This window comes from Sminthopsis crassicaudata, chromosome 6, assembly GCF_048593235.1.
Source record: "Sminthopsis crassicaudata isolate SCR6 chromosome 6, ASM4859323v1, whole genome shotgun sequence".
NCBI classification, from domain to species: domain Eukaryota; kingdom Metazoa; phylum Chordata; class Mammalia; order Dasyuromorphia; family Dasyuridae; genus Sminthopsis; species Sminthopsis crassicaudata.
Window position 1 is genome coordinate 124,581,177 of NC_133622.1, and position 26,370 is coordinate 124,607,546.

Here is a 26,370-nt window from a genome sequence, read left to right on the forward strand (position 1 = left end):
TTATTATTTATTACAGCAATCCAGCTGGCAGTAGCTGGTCACCTACTACAGTGATTTTAAATAGAAAATCTGACCATATCCATGGCCCTATGTGGTAAATGTTAGTGGTTCCTTATCACCCTAAGAATCAAATATAAAATATTATTTACTGTTCAAGGCCCTCATAAGTTCCCTTCCCAATCTTCTACTTTAAACACTCTCTAGTCCCCATTTTCTGCAACACAGCAACATGGGTCTTCTTGCTATTCCATGAACCAGTTCCTGACTTTGGGGGTTTTCACTGCCTCTCTCCTGTCCCTAGTCCTAACTTTCCTGACTTCATTCATCTACAATCCACTTTCTACAAGAAGCCTTTCTTAATCACTCTTAATTCTCATGCCTTCTCTCTATTATTTCCGTTTTATCCTTTCTATTCCTTATTTAGACATAGTTATTTTATATTAACTCATTCATGTTAATTAGACTTTGAAAGCAGGGGACTATCTATCTTTTACCTCTTTTTGTATCCCTAGCATTTAGCTTGGGACACGTAGGTATTTAAAAATGTTTATTGAATGACGCCCTCTAAATGAGTCTCAATATATTTTAGAATATTTTTATAAGAGACAGTTTTACCTCAAATATTAATGCAATTGAAAATATTTTTACATATAAATGTATGACTATATATGAGACAAAACAAGTTTCAATCCTCAAAACCCTTTCAAGCATAAAGTCATGAAAGAATACCTTCTTTCCATTATGCCAGCAAAAATGGCTTCACATGTGCCAGTAGTGTTCAAAAGTACATTCTTATACCATAAACCCACCCTATACTTTCCAGTCATCACACCTCAATATTATTCAGCTAGATAAATTCTTTGAGTTTTGGGGAGACTTAAAAAATTAAAATGATACCCTATGTTTAGTAAGATCCAGGAATTTAGAAAATAATAATAATGTAGCTTTTTATGATATTTTTATAATAATATATTTTTATAATAATATTTTATAATAATTATTTATAATTTTATATATAATTATATATATAATATAATTATATATAATATATATAATATATATTATATAAATAATATATATATATATAATATATATTATATAAAAATATAATTATATTTTATAATAATAATTTATGTAGCTTTTTAAAGTTTGCAAAGTACTTTACAAATATTTCATTTGATCCTTACAACTACTCTGGGAGGTAGACACTAATATCATTCCTACTTTACAAGTGAGGAAATTGAGGAGGTCATAGGTTAAATAACTTTTCCAGAATCTTCTGGACTCCAGCTCTATCTGCTGCATCACCTAGGTACCTGATAATATGCAGATGCCCATTGTCTACTTCTGGGCAGCCTTCTGGAGTGACAGAAAATGGGAGTAAACTCGGCTAGAACAATTTATCTAACTCTTGTCCTTGGCTAGATGTGACTGGCTTTCATCATCATTTATTCCTTCATTTCTGGTGCATATTGTGTATATGCCCTGCAGCAGTTTGCCATGACCCTGTGATGAACAGCCATGTTTACCACTACAATGATACCAGGTAAAAGAACCAGGATATATAAATGAAGATTAGTCTTCCTGACTGCAGGCTGAACCTTCTAGCAAGCTGCCCAGCAATTCATAGGTTTCAATGTATTAAATAACCCCTGTATAAGGTTCAGATTCTTGTTAGTACCAGCTCTTTATCTGCGACCTTGATCTTTCCTGCTCTTATTCTAAGGCAATGCTATGGTCTCTTTCAGAGACCTTTCTAGGTCTCTGAAGAAACTGACAGGGCTCAATATGGAACACTCCAGTAAATTCAAATTTTAAGACCAGTATAACCAACTACAAATGTGTAAGTAAGAAAGATTACCAAAAACATCAGGGGAAAAGCCAGAACTAAGGAACTGAGGTTTGAAAAATATTCTAAGGAGAATTAAAAGAGCTTCTTTTAGGATAATTTGAAATCAAAAGAATTAAATATAGCTAGCATTTACATAATTGCTTCTGTTACTCACTAGGGAACTTGGGGCAAATTGTTCACACACCTGGTGTGAAGAGCTAATAACAAACTTATAAAATATATAATATTTATATAAAATTATAAAATATATAATATTATATATTATAATATATATTATATATAATATATATTATATATTATAATATATATTAATTATATATTATATAATAATTATATAATATAAAATATATAATATTTATATAAAATTATAAAATTTAATAAAATTTATATAAAATTATAAAAAAATATAAAATAACAAACTACAGAGTTTCAAGATTATATTTCTCACGGTCCACTTCACTAATGTCCTTCCACTTCAGTAGTGCAATATATGTTAAATCCAATATATGTATACATATTATATAGTTATCTTGCTTTACAAGAAAAATCGGATCAAGAAGGAAAAAAAAACTGAGAAAGAAAACTAATGCAAGAAAACCACAACAGAAAGAATTAGAATGCTATGTTGTGGTCCACACTCAGCTCCCATGGTCCTCTCTTTGGATGTAGATGGCTCTCTTAATCACCGAACAGTTGGAATTGATTTGAATCATCAGAATTGATCATCATATTCTTATTGCCATGTATAATGATCTCTGGATTCTGCTTATTTCATTTAGCATAAGTTCATGTAAGTCTCTCTTGGCGTCTTTGAAATCATCCTGTTGGTCGTTTCTTACAGAACAATAATATTCCATAACATCCATATACCATAATTTATTCAGCCATTCTCCAATTGATGGGCATCCATTCAGTTTCCAATTTCTTGCCATTAGTTGTACCTCTCTAGAGAATTCCATTATCATTCTTTTTAAAAATGGTTGTTGTGTCCATTTCTTTGTGGGCCCCTGGATCATACTGTTCATGGGATTTTCTTGACAGAGACACTATAGTAATTTGCCATTTCATTGTCTACTAAGGCAAGCAGAAATCAAATTGACTTGGCCAGGTCACATAGCTATTACATTTCTGAAGTCATATTTCAACTCAGGTCTTTTAGACTCCAAATCTAGCACTCATATTTACTAAGCCTATCTCCTAGCTGGGGATAATAATTATTGAACAATATATTGCCACCTTTAAAAATCAAAAGAAGCAATATATGAAATCACTTAGCAATTATGTAAATGCTAGCTATATTTAATTCTTTTGATTTTAAATTATCCTAAAAGAAGCTCTTTCAATTCTCCTTAGAATATTTTTCAAACCTCAGTTCCTTAGTTCTGGCTTTTCCCCTGATGTTTTTGGTAATCTTTCTTACTTACACATTTGTAGTTGGTTATACTGGTCTTAAAATTTGAATTTACTGGAGTGTTCCATATTGAGCCCTGTCAGTTTCTTCAGAGACCTAGAAAGGTTCTGAAAAGAGACCATAGCATTGCCTTAGAATAAGAGCAGGAAAGATCAAGGTCGCAGATAAAGAGCTGGTACTAACAAGAATCTGAACCTTATTCAGGGGTTATTTAATACATTGAAACCTATGAATTGCTGGGCAGCTTGCTAGAAGGTTCAGCCTGCAGTCAGGAAGACTAATCTTCATTTATCATCATTAATCATCAAACATCTATTAGTTATGTGACCCTAAGCAATTCACTTAACTCTGTTTGCTTTAGTTTCCTTATATGTAAAATGAGCAAGAGAAGAAAATAGCAAATTACTCATTCTTTTTTGCCAAGAAAACCCCATGTGGATTCATGATGGACACAATCAAAATGACCAAACAGCTACTGACCAACTACAACCCCAGGGCATCTGTATCACTAGAAGGAATTTCTATCCGTCTTTATGAATCAGAAGACCATTGAAGTACTAAAGAATTCATATTTTCAAATTCCATTACCTTAAAGTAAAGAGGAGTTTGCACAATTAAACTGACTTGTCAGAAAACATTTATTTAACTTGCTACTTTTCAGGGATTCTGCAAATTGATGCTGTAAGGAAGGCATAGACTCAGTGGCTCCCATATTTCACATTCATATGGTGACAGCAGGAAATTAAAACAACCATCTCTATGCTAATAATTCTCAGATCAATATATGCAACCCTTACTTCCTGATTTCTTGTCACTTGCAGCACCTGTTGGACATCTCCAGTTGTCCCAGAACGCAAAACATCCAAAACAGAATTTATCATTTTTCTTTTTAACCTCTCCCCCTTCCCAGTTTCCTTTTACTAATCAGAGTGTACCACCTTCCTTCCAGGAATCCAGGCTTAAAACCTCATTGTCATCCTGGATTCTTTAACTCTACTAGCTCCATGTAGCCAATCTGTTATCAAGGCTTGTTTTTATCTTCCCAGCTTCTTTTATACATATCCTTTCCCCTTCTCTGATACTGTCATCATCCTGGAGCAGACCTTCATTATGTGATTCCTGACCCACCGCAATAGTTTTCTACTCGATTCTTGTACTTTAAATCTCTCCTCATTTTAATCCATCCTTCCACTCAGCTGCCAAAGTGCCAAGACAGCTTTGCCATCCCATCACTCAGTTAATTCCAGTACCTCCCTATTACCTCAAGGATCAATTATAATATCCTCTTTTTGATTTTTTTAATGCCAACATGGCCCCTATCTTTCCAATCTTTTTACAATTAGCTTTTCTCTACAAGCTAGTCACAGTGGTTTTTGAATGTTCCTTGCACAAGTCAATCCATCTCATAACTCTGCATTTTCATAGGCTTGTCCCATGCTCAGAATTACTTCCCTTCTCACCACTGTCTGGATTCTGGTTCCTCTTTCTTCAACTCCCTCCTCCCCATTTGCTATGGTTGCTCCCATTTCCTCTGAGATTAACTCCCATTTAAATGGTATCAGTCATATATGTATATAGTTGTTTGCATGTTTTCTTCCCCATAGAATGTGAGTTCCTTGGGCATAAAGGTTCTGCTTTTGCCTTTCTTTATTCTCAACACCTGGCACAGCACCTGAGGTGGATTAAGTGCTTCATAGTATTCAGTCAGCATTGACCTACCGAATGATAAGCATCAATGAGGAACCTAGGTAGGTAATTGCCACCTACGAAGTTCCCTGCTTTGAAACACATACTTATTATTCAGTAAAAAAAAAAATTGAATTCTTTCTCTCACTTCTCCCTCATCCATTGAGAAGGCAAACAGCATAACAAACATATATGTGAAGTCGTGTAAAATGTTCATTTTGTAAGTGAGGGAACTGAAACTGAAAGGTGAAAAGACTAAATTAAGTTTGCTGCAGAGTGTATTTCCAAGGTTCCTCTGATGGGAATCTGCAAGAGGAAATTTCATTCATTTTTCCCCTTGACAATTCACCCCAGCCTTGACTCTAAGTGATAACACCCTCTCTTTTGTAGCTTCCTCACATATTACTTTGCAGTTGAACAAATATTACACTCTATTCCCAAAGGGATTGCTGAGAGACAACTTCTGGATCTTCCTCTTTTGGCTGACCGCCCATATTTTCCCTATTCTTTCAGTTTTTATTGTAGGATCCCATATTCCTTGTTTGAACAGAGAAACTTAATAATTATAGGAGAAATGTATATTTGTTTTAATGATATTAGAGGCAGAACTTTTTGGCACTGGAAGGACTGGTGTAGACCAGCATTACTGCTGTATCTTTCTGCCTTCTGACTGGGTAGAATAGTTTATATATATATATCTCAACATCAAAGAGAGGGAAAAAATCCTAAAGAGAATCAGAAAGCTAAACAATGCTATTTAATTAGCATTCTCTGTTCTGTTAGATAAGAAGAGGAATGATAGTAGTAATTTCATTATGCATGAAGAAGCAGAAAAAATTTGAATAGTTCATAGCAAATGAAAGGGAAAAAGAGTCAAAGATTATAAGCAGTTAGACTGTCGTGAGACAGGTTAGTTTTACCCTACTGATGAGGGGTTGTCGCCATAGTAATCCTGCTCAGTACGAGAGGAACCGCAGGTTCAGACATTTATTTGGTGTATGTGCTTGGCTGAGGAGCCAATGGGGCGAAGCTACCATCTGTGGGATTATGACTGAACGCCTCTAAGTCAGAATCCCCCCTAAGCGTGACGATACCGCAGCGCCGAGGAGCCTCGGTGGGCCACAGATAGCCGGGCCTCCGCGCCCCCTCCCCTCGCTCCGGCGGGGGGGCCTCGGGGGTCGGGGCCCGGTGCGGAGGGCCGTTCGCAAGCTAGCGGTACTGTGGGAGTAAAAAGAGATCTTCATTTGGAGTTGTGAATGAGAATGTGCATTTCAGCCTCTTAGTAATTTGTGTGATTTTATACAAATCACTAAAATTCTCTGGGCCTCTGTTTTCCTGATCTGTAAAATGAAAAAGGCCGCAGGATCTCACAACTAGTATGTGTCTGAGAAAAATGAATTTTCCTGAATTTAGATCATATTCTCTATCCACTATTCCACCTAGATGCTGTCCATCAAATCTCTTAACAATTAAAGCAATCTAAAAATGGAATGTATTTCCTAGGAAGTTTCCTGTCATCATGGGTCTTCTAGTGGAAGCTGGATGACTATTTGCATACTACAATAGTAGGGAAGATTCATTATTTGATTAAAATTGGAAGTTCTAAATACATCCCTGGATGTATTTAAAATGAGTTCATTTACATAAAGCTTTTTGGAATACAAAAGTATTGCGTAAAATTAAAGTATTTCTGAATTGACTGTTATCTCTTAAATTCACATTGCCACTAGTTTTTATTGACCCCCTTCCTCTTCCTTTATATCTTTCAATCTACTTACTCACTTCAGTAGCCCGGAGTTACTTCAGTAGATTTCACATAATAATAACTGTGTCAAGATAGTGGAGTGAGAATCAGCATTTTTGCCAAGTTAATGCAACATACTTTCTCCATAAACAACCTAGAAAAGACTTTAGAACAAGTTCTGATAAGAAAACTGAAGAAAAAAAAGAGAGAGTAATGTCACTTGTTACCCAATTCAAGCCACGGTTTCAGGGCAGAGATCAATTACAAGCAAGAGAGACCCTGTATACAGAGTATACATAAGTTCCAAAAACTTGTGACTGAGCCCTGTAGCAGAAGGTCTTCTCAGTTCTAACCTTTAGTTCCACACATACACCTGCAGATTGTACGAAATCAAGATCAAAATCAAGATCAAATGGAAGTCAAGCAGTTCAGAACCTGTAATGCCAGAGAAACTGAGGCAAAATAGAGATTAGAGGATTTTAATATTTTATTTGAAAGGGAGAGATTGTGCTGGGACCAAATGGTTCTATGATTTGGAACCAGAGCTGAATGAGACTATTGTCTCCAAGAATCCAGCATCCAGCCACGAATGTGAGTTCTTAATGATATTTATGCACGTAAAGGTAGACTAAGTCAGGGGTGGAGTCAGAGCACTGAGAGCGGGAATGGACAGGTTCTGGTTGGGACAGGGTAAGGGAGGCACCAGACATTCTGATAAGTAGGGAAGGTCTGGGGTCATGATGTCTAAGATAGAAAGTCTTTCTCTTTATCTGGATCATGATGATTAGGAGGGGGGATGTTGCAACCAGGTAGAACAATTAGGGAAACTGAGGTAGAATAATCAAAGGAAATTGTGGCATACCAAACCTACAGAACCGCAGCTTAATACTGAATCCAGTAAGTCTCCTGAAATTCAACTACATACAATCCAACAGACCCAGGGTCAAGAATATGCATAGGTCATAATAGGAGTGAGTGAATAAATATCTCCTCAGATCATACCACCTCAGAAGCAGGACCTCCAGACTCAACTTTGAAAACAGCAGAAGGACCTAAAAGATAAAAGCTCAAGTTAGATAATAACTGATTCTAAAATTAACATAAAGTCAAAAAGTATACTGGAAGAATGAGGAAACAAAAAAAAGAACCCGCTCGTGCTATAATCGTGCTATAACATATTGTGATGATAGGAACAAAATGATAGAAAAATACCTACAAAGAAGTTTCAAAAAAAGAATGCAGATAAGGCCAACAAAAATTCTTAGAAGAGTAAAAGAAAAAGCTAAATGTGAAAAGAAATGAAAGCTATGCAAGAAAATTATAAAAATAGAATTAATGGAATCGTAAAAGAGGCACAATATATTATTGAAGAAATTTACTCCTTAAAATGAGAACTTGTCAGATGGAAGCTAATAATTCTATGAGATGTCAAGAAATAATAAAAAAATCAAAAGACTGGAAAAATTGGAAGAAAATGGAAACATCTCATGGAAAAAAAAAAAACAATTGGCTTCGGAAAATAGTTCTGGGAGAGGTAGTTAAGAAAAACTAGACTAGGAGAATAGAATACTGGCCCCAAAATCAAGAGGACCTGAGTTCAAATGTGGTTTCAGACAGTTACTAGCTTTATAACACTGGGAAAGTCACTTAACTTTGATTATCACTAATAAAATTAAAAAAACAAAAACAAAAGAACCTAGACATCATATATGAATAAATCATAAGGGAAAAGGGCCCAGATATCTGAGAACAAGTGGGCAAAGTAGAAATTGAAAGAATCTACTAGTTATCTCCTGAAAGAAAACCTGAAATGAAATCTCCCTGGAATATTAGAGCAAAAAATCCAGAACTACTAAGTCAAAGAGACAAATAGCAAGTAGCAAGAAAGAAAGATTTAGGATACTATGCACCACAGTCAAGATCACAGAAGATTTAGCAGTTACCATGATGAGGTCTGGGAACCAAATGATGAGGTCCGACTTTCTGGTCGGAGGTGCAGATCCTATGAGAAAGGATTCACAAATCCAAAATCTGTGTGGCAAAAAGGGATTTATTGGCATTGAAAAGCTAGTGTGCTAAGAAGACAAGACTTCTTAGTGGGCAAGGAATATAGCAAAAGTGGGTTACATTGAGAAGATATTTTCAACATCCTGTTTAGGATGTCTGCAAAGATTTGGGGTTCAGAGTTGTCTTTTATTAGCCCTCTGAGCCTTGGGGCTTCAATTAAAAATGGAGATTCACTCAATGTTGACAATGCTCCAGGTATAGATCTTTCACTGAAAAAAAGATTACTTATCTTGTGAGTTTGAGTACTGGGAATGGTTCCGTATTAATCTTCAACTCAATAGAGGGTGCAACCACATTCCTGCCATGATCTCCAACTGAGTGATACCACTTAACTGGCTTCCCTGAAGGATGGGCCTCTTTTAGAGGCAAGTTTGGACAGTTTCAGGGTTCACCCCCATTTCCCCCCAAAAGATCTCAGTTTACATTAACCACATTTAAGAAATGAAGAGCCTGGTCTTTGATATTCAAGAATGCAAAGGATCTAGAATTATAATCAAGAATAATTTACCCAGCAAAACTAAGTAAAATCCCATTGAAGTTGATATTAATAAAATATATTTTCACTTATTCCTGATGAAAAGATTAATGTTGAATACAAAATTTGACATTAAAACACAGGATTCAAGAGAAATATAAAAAGATAAACGAGAGAAAAACCGTAGGAGACTAAACTTTACATTCTAATATGGAGAGGATACATATAATTCCTCATTATCAGGGTTCTTAGAAGGAGTTTATTAAAACAGAAAACTTGGGTGTGGTTTTATTATTTTTAGTTGATCTCAAAATAAGATTGAAAGCATATAGGGAACAGGAATATGTTGATAGAGAGGAGTGGGGAAAGGAAGAATAGGCAACATTACCTCACATAAAGTCATTATGGTACTTGGAGGGAACCCCATTGAACTTTACTTTCATTTTAGCTGCTTTAAGGAAGGAGCATACATACGTATGTATGTACAATTGGGTGCATAAATTCATCATGCCTAATAGAAAAGTAGGAAGGAAATGGGTTAAGAGTGGCTAGGATGGAGGTGATAAGAGAGGAAAGGTAGATAAAGGGAAGTAGTGGTCAGAAACAAAAAAGACAGTTGAAGAGGGAACAGGGTGAAAAAGGATAAATACAAGAGAAGAGAATATAAGAAAATAAACAGCAATCATAATTATAAATGCAAAAACTTTTTGCAGATGATATGAAGGTTTATTTAGAAGAACCCTATAAAGTTAGTTGCAGAATAAAGAATAAATAAATAAAGTTGCAGAATATACAATAAACACACAAATCATCAGCATTTCTTCATACTACCAACAAAATCCCTCAGGAAGTGAGAGAAATCTCACTTAAAATAACTATAATCAATACAAAATACTTGGAATCTTCTGTAAAGATAAACCCAGGAATAGATAGAAATATGTATAAATAGTATATAAATATAAATAAATTATTATTGTATATTCTGCTTCAATCTCAACACAGGTTTAGGGGAGATAGGGAGCTGAACCAGACATTGTTGGGTTCCCTCTGGGCTAAAGGGTCTTACACCTTACCCAGAGTTTCCCCACTGACTGTGACCCTCTACAAGAAATTTCCAAATACTTTTCCCCTTGGCAAAGTCTGCCCCTGTGATGAAGAGGGTGTGGGAGAAGCTTAAGAAGAGGTAGGAAGTTGGAGAAGTTGGAGAAGATGGGCCTCAAAGGGCAGACAGTCTGAAATTCAGGTTTTGGCTGGAAAGCTCCCATCAAGGTGGCAGAATATATTTGGCAAATAAGAAGGATAGAAAAGTAGTGCAAACTTTTTTGGGAAGAACAATTTTCTTTCTCTCTGCTGCCTGATAGAATATATATCTGCTATCACAGTAAGCCACCCAAGAAATTATTTGTTAATGGGGTGAACATACAATTTTCCTAATTCAGAGTTTAGCAGCATTTACTGAGACAGGGGAGTATATAGATGGGATCATTTGAGAATCCTTTAACAAGTGTCATCTTACTTATTGCATGATTCTCTTGAAAGTAAAGGTAAAAAGGCTATTAATGTTATAAATCTGCTTCAGTGTGAACTTTTGTGTATTCATGGAGATAGCAGTGGAATTTGGATTACTTAGCACTATAACTAATAAGTGCCCTTTCTTCTTCAGTATTCTAGTCTTTTAAAAAATTGATCATTGTAAAAAAATTTTAAGAGGTCTATAAAGCACTTTGAAATGATGTCTGTTAGTATTAATAAACTAATCATCATTCTTTTGGTTTGAAATGAATTAAGCCTTTGCGGGAGTTTATTGAAAGAAGGATAGAATGAAGAGATTAAATCTTTATGTCTGAGCCTTTTAACTGAGTAAAAGGGTCCTGTGTATGACCCTTGAAGGCAATCCCTTATACTTTCTAAGGATCAAGTTTTCTTATCTATCAAATAATTTGTTGTTTAGTCATGTCTGGTTCTCAGTGACCCCATTTTGTTTTGTTTTGTTTGTTTGTTTCCTGGAGTGATTTGCCATTTCTCTATCTAAATTTATAGATGAGAAAATTGAGACAAACAAGGATAAGTGACTTATAAGTGACAGTAAATGTCTGAGGTCAGATTTGAACTGATGAAGATGAATCTTCCTGGTTCTAACCCCAGTGCCCCATTTATTTTCCAACTGTTTCCAAATAATAATAGTAATATGTTTCTTTTTTAAAATAGGGATAATAAAAAGTAACATATTACCTATTCCATGAAGTTGTTGTATTAAAGGAGGTGATAGACATAAAGTGCTTTGAAACTATAGAATGCTAAACAGGATATCCCAAAGTGCTGTTTTAAGCCATTAAATAAAGCTGCCCTAAAACCTTTGGGACACTATGAATAAATGACAGTAAATATTATTTTTAGTCTGTCTTCTTTTCAAGTAATGAAAAGTAACTAGAGAGAGAGAGAGATGGATGAAAGACTTCACATTTTTAATTTCCTTGGTTTTTTTTCTTGGATTGAGTGGATTAAGTTAGATTCCCAGATATTCCTAGGTAAACTTAGTATTTATAGACCATATATAGAAGTCACATGGGCTTTTTTGCAAAGAAACAGAAGGCCCTTAAAAAAGGGTTGGACAGAGCTAATCAGTCAAGCCACCTGCAAATTAGCAGATTGAGATCCATGTGGATCATAAACTTGAATAAATGATTTTACCAGAATGAAAATGGAATGAATTTTTTAATTGAAGTGTCCTCAAAACCTTATAAGGTTTAAATCATAGAAAATTGGTAAGTAGTATATATATATATATATATATATATATATATATATATATATATATATATATATATATATATATATATATTTTTTTTTTTTTAAATGAAGAAATTCATGACAGTTGCTGGACAATTTCACTGGGCCTAGAAGTTGGGAAATGGGAATTTATTTAGATAAATTGGTGATGCATTTCAGTTAAACATATTACCCATTTATGCCCTCCATAGTCACATTATGGGATTATCTCAATAGCTTTAGGGCATGTGTTAAAAATGAAAAGTTTGAAAGTGTAGGTATGTACTACTGAAATGATTTGGATTGTTTTCCTCGGTAAGTCAGAAATACACCGTTTGATATGTCTTAAAAAGATTTTGTCTATGTCTTAAAAATATTTTTTCAATTTTGACATCCTTGATTTTGCCTGGCTTTCCAGGGGGCAAAGCTGGAGGGGAGTTATCTGGTAACCATGGGAGCTCAAAAAAACTTGTCTTTGGCTAGGCCTTATTGTCAAGGACTTTTTGCTGCCAAGTGCCAAGGGCAGTGAAGTTGTAGGAATTGTGGGAATTCAGCACCATTAAGTCCATCACATACTACGATTATGATGGCCAGCTATGATATTGTGATAGTGGATGCCACTTCAATTGGTGCTTAAGCAAGCCAGCATTAACAGTTTCATTCTAATTGTGAGTGTCTATATTTCTAGATGCTATGTATTTCATAGAAGTTGGGCTTTGTCCTTTAAATGTTAAAATATTGACTTCACCTATCCCCTAAGCCCGAGGGCCAGATGCAGTGGGCTGAGGATGTTTTTGCAGCCTGCCAGGTTATGGCAAATGGGCTGAAGGGCGGAGACAGAGTGTGAGTTTTTGTTTTTACTATAGTCCTAACCCTCCCTAGTCTGAGGGATAGTGAACTGGCCCCTATTTAAAAAGTTTGAGGACCAGTGCCCTAAGATCTCCATTTTCTTTACATTTGGCAATCTGGTAATTCTGTTCTCCTTTCCCAGTGAGAATAGTATTAGGGAATGAGCACTCTTTCATCAATAGAATATCTATAGTGAGGATGATAGTAAATAGAAATACCCCTTCCCTCTTAGGAAAGCTGAAACTGTAAGAGAGTCTAACATTTATCCTTAGGTTTTCTCCCTGAAATAATTAAGAAAGATTGTAAGAAGCCTTGGATGTAACATTTGAGAAGCTTAGAGCATTGAAGGGGAAGAGCTTGGACAAAGATCTCAGACTATCTGTTTTGTGCTTGTGGAGATGGGGCTGACACTTGCACCAGGATTGTTTGGCCATTTCATTCCTTATGTTTGCCAAACAATAGCTACTTCAGTTTATTAAATGCTTTCATCTCTGATTTTATTGGATAATGTTATATAATGATCAATTCAACTCTGCCATATCTTGGATTTCTCCCAGGGGGGTCCCTCTTGGGAAAGAGATTTTTCAGTAAATTATTCAGTTGACTTTCAAGTATTTCAGTTGACAAATCAGTATCAGTATGATATAAATTTGGGTAACAGAAACCATTTCTTTCCCAGGGCTTGACTGCAAATCTTTAGGGTTAGGGTTAGGGAGACAAAACCTGAAGGAAATATAATCTGAAAGCTTGTTCATATTGTCAGTTCAAAGTTGTTTACTTCAACAGTGATATATTAGGATTTTTTCCTTTTAATAAAAGGGGGTAGCCAGGTGGTGTAGTGGATAGAGCACCAGTCCTGAAGTCAGGAGTACCTGAGTTCAAATTTGAAATCAGACACTTAACACTTCCTTGCTATGTGACCACTTAACCCAATTGTCTTTGCAAAAAAAGATAAAAAATAAAAATTTGAGTTACTGACTTTAGACTTCATTGGCACTTAAAATATCCTAGGAAATAGAATTTTTTTTTTTTTAACTTTCATCATGTAGTACCTAAAATAGGTTTGGAAAAGAGGCTATTTAGCATGGTGGGGGAAACAACAGCAACAAAAAAAAAAACTAGCCTAAAAGTCTAAAAGGTCTGGGTTCTTGTTCAGTTTTTAACACACAATGGACTGTATGATTCATTTACTTAGTGTTCCCATATTATTTTCTAAGACCCTGAGGTACAGTGAAGGTAATGCTCTGCACTGGCAGCGGAATTTCACTGAGGGCTCCCTATACCAATAAAATCACCAGTCCAAATAAATGGACTGGTACAAAACAAATGTTGAAACTAGCAGCAAATGGTGACTAAAGGCTAGTTCTCCTGTGTATGATGTTGGTGTTCATTCAACAGTGTTAAGTGTTGACTTAAGTTCCACCTTCCAAACCTTCAAGACCCCATATTTTAAAACTGAGGCCTCCTCAGATGTTGAAATTCCTTGGATGAAGGAGTTTTGAGTTTTCCAAAAAGACAAGCAGGCTTTTTCACAAACAGTTATAGCTTTAATAGTATGGAGTAGAGCCAGCCAAATGAGTCAGACCTCTAGTTACCTGGAGGGAAAAAAAAACAACAAAACAACTCTCCTGATGGTGCTGTCAGATATTAATCACTTATTTCTTCTATAAAATATGTTCATTGGTCAAAAATTAAGTGGAATAATTCTCATCGACATGGCAGGCACTTTCCCTGACCATTTATAATTATAATCCAAGCACTTGATGTACTACTGAAATTGAGAGTTGCCTTTTGCCTGAAATTAGTATAAAGACTACATAGATTCCAGTTAAAGTTGCATCTGTGTATTTTGTGCACAGTGGAATTTTTTTAAATTTTGCTTTCTCTAGGTTTTTTTCTCTAGGTTTTTGTGTTAACAAGGGGAAAGAACTGTTTTAAGATTAAGAATTTGGCTTCTAGGTGTAGTAGATGGGAGGAGAGAGAGGAAACAGTGCTGAGTAAATCATCTGCTATGTAACTAAATGTACCTGTGCTTATACTAGAGTATCTCCTGCCAAACACAAATAAGTTACTAAGCAACAAACAGTGATTCAGCTACTTGAAAGACATTACTCCAATGAAACTTCCACTTTTTAAGTATCTCCAGGAAATGTCACTGTTACTGGACACTGGAGAATTGCAATGATGGTAAGTGACTTGGCCTTTTTTTTCCCCCCCAGATTTTTGCATTAAATCAAGGGCAAGAATCTAGAGAGTAGAAGGTATGTAAACAGATGTTGGGATGGAAATTATTGTATACATTGAATGTTGTTGTTCCCTCATTTCCCCTTTAATAAAGGTCTACAAGTTAGCAGCTAGGTGGCAGCTAGCTCTACTCAAAACCCTTACTAGCTTTGTTGTTACTTAACTCTCTTTGCCTCAGTCCTTTCCCGGACTTGGGAGATGCTGTTATTTTTCTTGACATCCTAATTTTTAAAAAATTAAAGAGAAAGAGAAAATCTGTAATTTAATTCAACAAAATAATTAAATAACTACTTGTTTATTATGCATAGGGGAGAACAGGAAGAAGAGGTTATTTCTTTCCCATGGCTCAATCAAGGTTGTTTCAAGGAGTTTCAACTCTTCCTTCCTCAAACTTGAAGTAGTTTCTTCCTACATGTATATGTGCATATTTATACATATTTGTATATATATGCATATATACACATACGCATTATTTTGTGTTAAGATTATTACCATATATGTTATTCCTTTATATTAGGCAATAAGGGGAGAAAGGGCAGAGATTAGGTTTTATCACTTATCTGTAGCTCCTCTAGTGTTCATCATGATATGCTGCACATAACAGGTACTTACTATATTTTACTTTATTGAAGTAGAAAATCATACTGTGGAAATGTACCAAATACTAGTTCTGATTTATTTTAAAAAGATATTTTTTTTTGATAAATATAAATGATGGTCTAGTATGATAATTAAACTCTAGACCCTGATAAAAAGTGTTATTCCTCCCCAGAAATGACTTGTTAATGACATCCAAATTCAAAGAATAGTAAGTAAATAGTTTTCTAATTAGCTTATGGTATGCCATAGACAGTATTTCACAAAAGCAGGTACTACTGTAGGTACTTGAAATGTTTACAGAATCTTTAGATAACTTTATGGAGTTCATATATTTATTTTGGCAGGACTTGAATTTAGTTTAGTTTGTAATATGAGAATGCTGCAAGGAATGAAGAAAGGTTTTAAAGGTGTTTTCTGGAAAGATTGTCCATTTTCTGATCAGAGAAAGGAGAGGAGAGGGAACTGACAGAGTGCTGAATTGGCCATATATGAACTTTAATGAATAAAAAATGGTTAAGTTGCTTTCTTGAGGACATGAAGAAAGCAGTCCTGACATTTGCCCCTCACTGTAGGTGAGTGATACGGAGACAAGACATTGCCAGAAGGAATCTAGAGAGAATGTTCTGACAAACTACAATGTTCAAGTCAATAAACCCTGGAGAGGTTCTTAAACTGCAGTCAATTGGGGGTGGAGGGGCAGAGGGATGTGGTCTATGAGTTTGGATGGGGAGAAAAAAATGTCTTTTCATTATCCTCTAACCACAATGTAGCATTTTCTCCCACTATTTATGTAGGCATAAGTATTCTTCTGAGTAGGGAGAGCCATAGAATTTACCCATAGAATTTAACCAAGGAGTCTACCACAAAGAAAAGAATCTCTGTCTGAGAGGCAATGATTTTTTTCACTGTTGTCCAAGGAAAGTAAAGTTGTAAGATCACAATGGAAAGGTGAATTTGGGAAATGAACAGCTGGTATATAAGGTTGTATTGACAGAGTAGAACTTAGATTTCTTTTTTTTTAAATTAAAACTTTATTATCAAAACATATACATGGATAATTTTTCAACATTCTTTTTTATTAATTTTATAATTATAACTTTTTTTGGACAGTAATTTTAATGCTTAGGTAATTTTTTTAAAAACATTATCCCTTGTACTCCCTTTTTTCCCCTCCTTCCCTCCACCCCCTCCCCTAGATGGCAGGCATTCCCATACATATTAAATATCTTATATTATTATATTATATTATATTATCCTAGGTACAATATATATATGCAGAACCAAATTTTGTTGTTGTTTCAACATTAATTCTTGCAAAACCTCCTTCCCCTCACCTCCTCCTCTAGATGGCAAGTAATCCAATATATGTTAAACATGGTAAAATATATATGTTAAATCCAATATATGCATACATATGTATGCTTGCTGCACAAGAAAAATCAAATCAAAGAAGAAAAAATGAGAAAGAAAATAAAATGCAAGCAAACAACAACAAAAAGAGTAAAAATGCTGTATTGTGATTAACATTCAGTTCCCGAAGTCCTCTCTCTAGATGTAGATCTAGATGTAGATGGCTCTCTTCATCACCATGTATCATCTCACTGATCAAAAGAGTGATGTCCATCAGAATTAATCTTCGTATAATCTTGTTGTTGCCATGTACAATGATCTCTTGGTTCTGCTCATTTCACTTAGCATCAGTTCATGTAAGTCTCTCCAAACTCTCTGAAGTCATCCTCCTTATCATTTTTTATAGAACAATAATATTCCATAGCATTCATATATTATAACTTATTCAGCCATTCTCCAACTGATGGGCATCCTTGGTTTCTATTTTCTTGCCACTACAAAAAGGGCTACCACAAACATTTTTGCATGTGTGGATACCTTTGTCTCCTTTAAGATATCTTTGGGATGTAAGCCCAGTAGAAACAATGCTGGATCAAAGGGTATGCACATTTTGATTGTCCGTTAGGATAAGAACTTGGATTTCTGAGCTATGACTAAGATAAACAATTTTCACAGGCTTGCGACTGATTGAATATGGTATGAACAGTAAAAATAGTCTGTTTGCCTAGAGATATTTGAATCTGGCAAAGTTTTGTTGTTTGTCCTTCATTTTGAGAACACCAACATCATCATGGGGTGATGTCTTGACTTATGCCTGAATTGTAGAGTTGCACAAAGGCCTCCATTTCATTCCAGTGCAGTAGCAATATAAAAAATGGTAGGGGAGGGAACTCAGCACAAAAAGCAGGGGGAATATTTGGAGAGAATGCCACTAATTTACAGGATGCAAGATCAAAAAAGAATCAATGTATAGATTATAGATTTTAAAAAATTGAAGAGGAACTTAGAGAACGTAATGAAATAAAATTCTTTCTCCTATGCCACTGAGACTGGTTGAGATAGTGTTTTGGAACATATTAGATAAAAAATGGTACAATAATATTGTATATTAAACATTAGATAAAAATAGTACAATAATATTGGATAAAATAATATACAGATATTTTATATTAGATAAAATAATATATAGATATTTTATATTAGATAAAATATGGTACAATAATATTTTATAATATTGTTTTATGAGGAATTCTACAAACCAAAAACTAGAGGAAAGAAAGATGAATGTTTAAGGATCTTGTAGGAGAAACTAAAGTAATAATTGTGGTGGGAGTATATTATAGATCATTTGTCCAGAAGGAGGAAATAGATGATTCATGATCTATAATGGAGAAAAGCCAGAGAGTTTAGGATCTCATATCCTAAAACCTTAGGGAGGGAAGGATGATTTGCAATGTCTCTCTCTTATTTTTATCTCTCCTTCCTTTTATCTCTCCTCTCTCTCCTTATGACTTTCTTTCTGAGATATGATGATGAAGAAAAGGGAACATTATATAACAGGAGAAATGGGAACTTATTAACCAATTTAAATTTTTAAAAGATAATGAATATTTATTAAGTATCTATTATGTACTAAGAACTAAGTATTAGGCAGAAAAAAAATCCCAGTCCTGCTCTCAAGGAGTCTAATTTATGTATAAAATTAAAAACATGGCACATCAAGAGATTAAATTTTGTCCCCCTCTCCCCCCAAAAAAAGATAAAATAAAAAAGTACAAACCTGTGAGGCCAAAAGAAACATGAAGACTGCTATTTGGATGAGGCAAAAAGGTGAACATTAGGAAGAAATACATGAGGAAATGGGCATGACAATGGAATGTAGTGTTTCAGGAACCTCAAGTAGGCAACTTTACCTGGAACACAGAGTGGGTAGGGAAAATCAGCTCAGAAGGTAGCCAGGGATTAGGCTATGAAGAATTTAAGTATTTGTAACAGAACATAACTATTTGTGATAGGAAGCCATCAAAAGTTCTTGAATAGATGAGTGAGATTTGTGAGGAGATTTTAATGATAATGACTACCATTCATTTGGCACTTTAAGATTTGCCAGATATTTTCTCACTTAATATTCACAACAACCCTGGGAGATAGATGCTATAATTACCTCCATTTAACAGATGAGTAAACTGAGGCTGGGAGATTAAGTGAATTGTTCAAGGTCACCCAGCTAGCAAGTATCTGAGGTAGAATTTGAACTCGGATCTTACTGACGGTAGGCCCAGTGCTCTGTCTATGGAGTCACTTGGCTATAATCCAGGTAGGAGAGATGGAATTAAGACAGTGGCCTTTAAAGTTCCTTCCAGACACTTGTGGAATGAACATAGATGATCAACTTTGGAAGCTTTTCAGTTCTTTTCATTTTTAACTTGGACAGTAAATTTTGATGAATCTTGTTGGAAAACTTGTCTCTGTTTTCTTTTATTTCACTTTGTTTAATTTTGGTCAGCACCACAGGTTTATTCTTAGAACAAAGTTTACACAAGTTTTCTTAAACAGTTTGCTTTTCATTGCCTCATTCTTGATCTAGTCCATAAGAAACTCAGTAGAGCATATTCCAGAGCCACTATTAAAAAATTCATGTTCTATTGACAAGTATAAAACTTCAAAGGAAAAAAAAATGAACTTAACAGCTTTGTAGTTCTCCCCTAAATAAATTATCTCAATAGTCCAAACTTTAAGAAAATCATTGGATATATTATATAGCCTTCTTTGGAATAAAACATAACTAAAATTTGAGTTGACACTTGTTGACCCGAAAAATCCAGACATTGTAAGGGCTGTCATCCCTTAAGAGACAAAATCTAGATGTATAAGTGAGGTGGCAACCAATTTTACCATCAATTTCAGTATAAACAAATCAGAATTTTGTTATTACATCCACCGCATTGGATGTAATGTTCAAAATAGCCATTCTCAGTGTAGTGTTAGATGTGTTGGATAGTATCAGGCTAGTTATTTGGAGAATTGCCATTAGGAGTGAGAGAATCCTGTTGCTGAAAAAGTTAGCTTTATGAGTTTAGGCATACCATTAGATGAGAGGGCCCTAGGTTGAGAGCTGGAAGAACCCTTAGAGGCCATGGGTTCCAACCTTCTCATTTTATAGGGGAGAAAAAGAGGGACAGAGAAATTGTTACTCATCAAGTATATATTAAGTGGGAGAGGTGGTATCTGAACCCACTTGACTTCCTCATTTGCAAAAAGTAGAAGTAAAACATTTTTAGTTCTAACAATGAAACATGAAGGCCATCTTCCCCCAAAAAGGTTTTTCATATTACATCATTTACAAAAAAATACTTGTGACCCTAAATTTTTCTACATGATAGACTTCTTTCAGTTTCTTCACTTTTTCATTAACTAGACTTGTATTTTCCTTGGGAAACAAATTCTGTACAAGAATGTATGAATAAAGCAACAAGTCCTTTCACTAAGAGTATGTACAAGGCATGTTAACTCCTCAGGATAATCTAATAGTCCGTTTGTTGAAGGAAGCTTCAGAGCAACTGAACTTTTTATACTTTTTATACCTAGATAAGACTTCCTTCATAAGCCAAATATAACAGTCTGAAGTTGATTGCCATAATTTTTTTTTCAGTTGGACATGGACATGAGTCCATGAGACATGAGTCTCATTGGAACTGAGTCTTTTGGGGAGAGCAGGGTGGTATCTGTAATGAAAAGGGGTCAGTAAATGCTTTCAAATGCTGCTACTAGAAAAGAAAGCCACTTCGTTATTCTAAAAATCACATAATATCTTTGACAGCTTTGTTATACCCAAATACCCTTTTACTGTCCAGTGAAATATTTTTACCTTGATTTGGGTACCAGAAGTAAAATTTCCACCAGTAAATCTCATCACTAAAAGGAAAATCAAGGTGGAGCCACCATCCTGAGTTAAGGAAGTGAATTTAGCAAGGACAAAATCTTTTGAGGCACAGTTTCTGTCAAGCATTGGGGAGAGGAAAAATAAAGGTTCAAAATTGTGGCTACTATATTTAACATTCTGTTTTTTAGTGACTAAGCTAGCCTCAAAATACCATCTTGGGTGTCTATGGTTTAAGATAAATTGAGGTTTGGCCTAAAGGATATTTAATAAATACCCTTCCTTTTTTAATGTTCAAATAAGCTAAAATAAAATAAGAAATAAAATACAGCAGAGGGGCCACCCACTGGTAAAATGCCAAAGCTAGAATATTCTGGAATTTCTTACATTGGCTAGTTTAATTACTGAAAAAAGATGCATAAATTGTTGTCACCTTGATTACAAACTTCAATTGCCTGGTTTGGTTGACATATGATGAATGTGCTTATTATGTGTTTAATCTTCTTAATGAAATCCCTAGGAAAATATCTATCCTGGCACTAATGAGAGTAAATAGGTTTTGAGCTTGTAGGGCACTCGTGCTCCCAAGGGCTCTGGCCCTTCACAGCTAATTATTTCACTCATCCTTGTAACAGTCCCACTTGGGTAGATAGATAGCATTGCGTTTCCTCTTTGAAGGAGATATAAGTAAAGAACCTTCTCTCCTCTTTTAAGATAGAATTTTTAACTAATTCATTCTCTCATAAAACAATTTATATTCCTTGATAAAAATGCTCTTCAAAACATGATAAGTTTAAATTAAGGAGTTCTAAGCCTTTCTGATTTCATGGACTCCTTTGGCAATCCTAGTGAGGCTCATGGACCTCTTCTCTAAATAATATTTAAATATTATTAAGCATAATATTTAAATGCATCAAGCAAAATCCATAAGATTACAAAGAAAACTAGCAGTAGATGAAAAAAACATATAATTTTTTCCTCATTTAAATTCATGAACCTCCTGAAATCTTATTCACAAATCTTGTTGGACTCCCCTCACGAGGGACCCCAGGGTAAGAATCGAGACTGCCAGATGCTAAAAATAAAAACGTCCTTTTAGGATTTCTTTGTCCTCCAAGAACTTATATTCTTCTTCTATATTATTCTCTTCTCTTTTGTCTTCTTATCTTTCCTGCTTTGTTACTCATACAAAACTTATATCTATCCTCCTCATGAATGTTCCTCAGCCCTTTATTTTTCTTCCCGTTCTATCATTTTTGTCCTGGCTTCCTTTGTTTTCCTGCTCAGTTGGAGAGCCCACATCTACCCATCTCTAAATCTATTCATCTTGAACCCCAAGTAATTCATCCAGTGTTGAGATTATAAGATTATAGATTTACAGGAGAAGGGAATTTCTTGTTTAGTTGTTTTAGTTGTGTATGACTCCCTGTAATCCCAATTGATTTGGGTTTGTTGTTGTTATTACTGGAATGGTTTGCCCTTCTCCAACTCTTTACAGATGAGGAAACTGAGGCAAATAGGCTTAAGTGACTTGCCTAAGACCACACAACTAGTAAGTGTCAAAGGCCAGATTTGAACTCAGAGAAGAAGAGTTCCTGATTCCAGACCCAGCATTCTATCTACCCACTAGTCAGAGATCATCAACTCCAGTCATATTTGAAAACAGAGTTCATAGAAATAAATTTTTTGACAGTATATATGCATGAGCAATTTTTTTATGACATTATCCCTTGTATTCATTTTTCCAATTTTTCCTCCAGGCAATCCCATACATTTTACATGTGTAACCTTTTACATTTATGTATGTAACATTTTACATGTATAACCTAGATACAATATATGTGTGTAAATCCAATTTTCTTGTTGCACATTAAGTATTAGATTCCGAAGGTATAAGTAACCTGGGTGGATAGACAGTAGTGCTAACATAAATTGACTTTTTATAAATCATGCAATAGAACTGGAATTCAGGCCCAGGGCTCCTGATATCAATGACAGCACTTTTCCTGCTCAATATGCTGCCTCTTGCTTATGGGCCACTTAACATGGATAGAGAATCATTAAATAGCATCAACTATTAAATAGCAAGGCCACACCACCATTTCATTTTTGTTAAGCCCAATGGTACCTTCCTTTATTGAGAAACTTGAAGTATCCAATATGAGATGTCTCACCTTTCCCTTCTCATAACTCACTCATTAATTCATTTAACACAGTTATTGTTTCTTTGTATATAATAAACTTATTGATTTCTGTGTGCATAAGACTATTTTAGGTGCTGAAGAGCAAACAAAATGACTCATAACCCTTACTCTTATGGTGATTAAATAGTAGTATGTGGTTTTAGGCAGCTGTAAATAGTTATATGAAAAAAGTTCTAAATCACTATTGATTAGAGATATGCAAATTAAAATAACTCTGAGGTACCACATCATATCTCTCAGATTGGCTTAGATGATAGAAAAAAAATAATGATAAATGTTGGAGGGGATGTGGGAAAACATCATTGGTGGAGTTGTGAAATGATCCAACCATTCTGGAGAACAATTTGGAACTATATCCAAAGGTCTATAAAACGGTGCATATCCTTTGACCTAGCAGTACTATTACTGGGTCTGTATCCCAAGGAAATTATAAAGGAGGGGAAAAGACCCACATATGCAACAATGCTTGCTTGTAGCAGCTCTTTTTGTGGTAGTAAACAATTGGAAAATGAGTAGATGTGTGTCAATTGGGGAATGGCTGACAAGTTGTGGTATATAAAGATAATGGAATATTATTGTTTTATAAAAAATGATGAACAACTTGATTTTAGAAAGATATACATGAACTGATACTGGGTAAAATAAGCAGAACCAGGAATACATTGTACACAATAACAGTAAGAATATGTGATGATCACCTAGGAAAGACTTGGTTCTTCTCAGTGTTCAGAGATCCAAAATAATCCCAATAGTCTTTGGAAAGAAAATGCCATGTGCATCCAGAAAAAGAACTAAGGAGATGTGAGTATAAACCAACACATGTTATATTCACTTCTTTTTTCTGTTTTTTTTTAAATCTCTCCCATGGTTTTTCCCTTTTGCTCTGATTTTTTTTTTTTTCTCTCAACATGATTCTTAAAGCAATGTGTATTAAAAAATAAATTTGCTAGGAAAGAAAATGCTTAGAGCCAGCCTGGAGGAGGACAGTCCTGGACAATCCCATGGACCAAACACATTTAGAGTTTGAAGTGCTTTTAGAAGTCATCTGTCCTAACATTCTCAACGTGAAGGTTAAGAAACTGAAGCTCAAAGAAATTGATTGTGTTATCCAAATAGCATTGCATGAGACTAGTATTAGAGCGTTGTAGAACAAAGTATTATATAAGATCTGAAGCAGGAAGGTTGTTAGGAAGTTTAGGGAAGTTTATTGTGGAGGAAGCAGTATTTTAATTGGGCTCTGAAAACCAAGGTGGAATTTAACAGAGAAAGAAGCATGTGTGGTCAAGTTGTGGGAGCCTTTAAAGTTCCTCACAGCTTTAAATTGTATGATCAATGAGAGTTGGCTAGTTAGGATGTAGTGCTAAGTAAGATAAGCCTTGGAGGGTTTGGGAGAATGGGGTGAGGAGCTATCATCTGATTGTAGAGGTTTTTGAATGTCATACAGAGGAATTTGAAGCTGGGAATTAAAAAGGACGCGCTGAAGACTTTTGAGGACAACTGTGTGTATTGCCATACATAGATTATGTACACTGTAAATGAGATGTATGTGTAACTGAGCTTATTTCGGCAGTGATAGGAAGAACACATTAAAACAAGAAAAGAGGAAAGAGAGAAAAGCCTAGGAGGATATCATAATAGTCCAGATAGATAATAGTCCAAAGGAACCAGACCAGAGTGTTGGCAGTGAGTGGATAGAGGAAAGAATGGTAATGATTGGTTGCAAAGCTTGTCTTTTGACAGATTTCAAAACTGTGCCTTTGATCTCCTCCCCCTTCATTTTTCCTTAGAACTTACCTCCATCATTTATTCCCTTCCTTTTGGAATTTCCTTCTCTAATGACAACCTTCTTCTACTCTACAACTATACTCTTGTATTCCCTAGCTTTTAAGAAACCAGAAGCCTTCCTTTGAACTTTCTATGCCCTTAAGCTACAGTTTCCTCTTTTTCCTCCCTTTCATTATCAACTTTCTTGAAGAAGTAACCTATACTTGCTCCCTTTGTCTCTAATCTTTGCAGAATATTTTGACTACTAACTTTCTTACTTCACTGAAAGAACAACCTTACAGATTTTCCCAATTGCTAAACCCAATAACTTTCCTGTCCCTCTCTTCCTCCCGACTCCCACTCCACCCCCATCCTTGCAAGGAAGCAAGAAAAAGAATCTGGGAATCTGTTTGTTCGTCACTTGATGTCCCTGTCTATTTCTTCCTCCTCTATAGCATCATCCAACAAGTTTTACGAAGTATTTCTTTCTTCACGTCATAACCTAAAATGGCTATCTATTTCCTGCTGTAATTTCGACAAACTATACCCTCAAGGGCAAAATCCCTGCAGCCTTTTTTTATATTGTTTTTAAAAGAGTGAAATATATTCTTAGCTTGCTAAGATCCTTAGAATAACAAGCAAGCAACTGACAGATCATAGTCTATCCTTATGGCACCTAATTTCTAAATTCCTCTAATGTAAATAATAATCCCTCCCCAGAGATATTGTGAGGATTACTTTAGATCAGTGCTTCGGAAACTTGTTTCATTCTTTTCTTTTTTCCCAAGAAATTTTTGCATGACCCCAAGTATATAAATCAAACATTTACTGATAATAAATCATAATTTCACAACCCTCACTTTCAGTTAAGTGACTCTATATAGAGTCATGAACTACAGTTTAAGAAGCTAGACATCAGCGCATGTAAAAAGTTTTTTCAAACCTTAAAGCACTTATATAAATGGAAATTACTATGCTTATGTGCTTAAACTCACTCTCCTCTAAAGGTTTATAATTAGTGTTAGTTTAGTGCTTTTTTAAAAAAATTATTATTATAGCTTTTTATTTACAAGATACATGCATGGGTAATTTTTCAGCATTGACAATTGCAAAATCTTTTTTTTTCCTCTCCTCTCCACCCCCCCCCCCCCGCCCCCAAGCTGGCAGGTAGACCACCAATACATTTTAAATACAATATATGTTTACATATCCATACAGTTATTTTGCTTCAGAAGAAGAATAGGACCTTAAAATAATGTACAATTAACCTGTGAAGGCAGACAAAAACAGAGGGATTGGAAATGCTGTTCACACTCATTTCTTTTTTTTTTTGCTGGGTGAAGTTCTTTCACTGGATGTAGCTGGTTCTATTCATTATTGACCAAATGGAACTGATTTGATTCATCTGTTTTGTTTTGTTTGTTTTTTTTTCTCTATTATTTATGACTTGTTTTTCTTTTTTTTTCCTTTTTAAA

At 35.0% G+C, this 26,370-nt stretch overlaps 1 protein-coding gene across 6 annotated transcripts in view; it reads left to right on the top strand.

Moving 5' to 3' along the window:
• Nucleotides 1–26,370, top strand: part of SGMS2 (sphingomyelin synthase 2) — a 245,375-nt gene that overhangs the window by 184,918 nt on the left and 34,087 nt on the right. Inside the window, exon 1 of one of the 6 annotated variants that reach the window (XM_074272384.1) lies at nt 14,915–15,040. The exons of 4 other annotated variants lie outside the window; for them this stretch is intronic. The gene's annotated coding sequence lies outside the window, so the exon portion shown is untranslated. Of the gene's footprint in view, nt 1–14,914; nt 15,041–15,094; nt 15,115–26,370 lie in introns of those variants that run through there. One more of the 6 variants, XM_074272385.1, reaches the window with a different exon arrangement.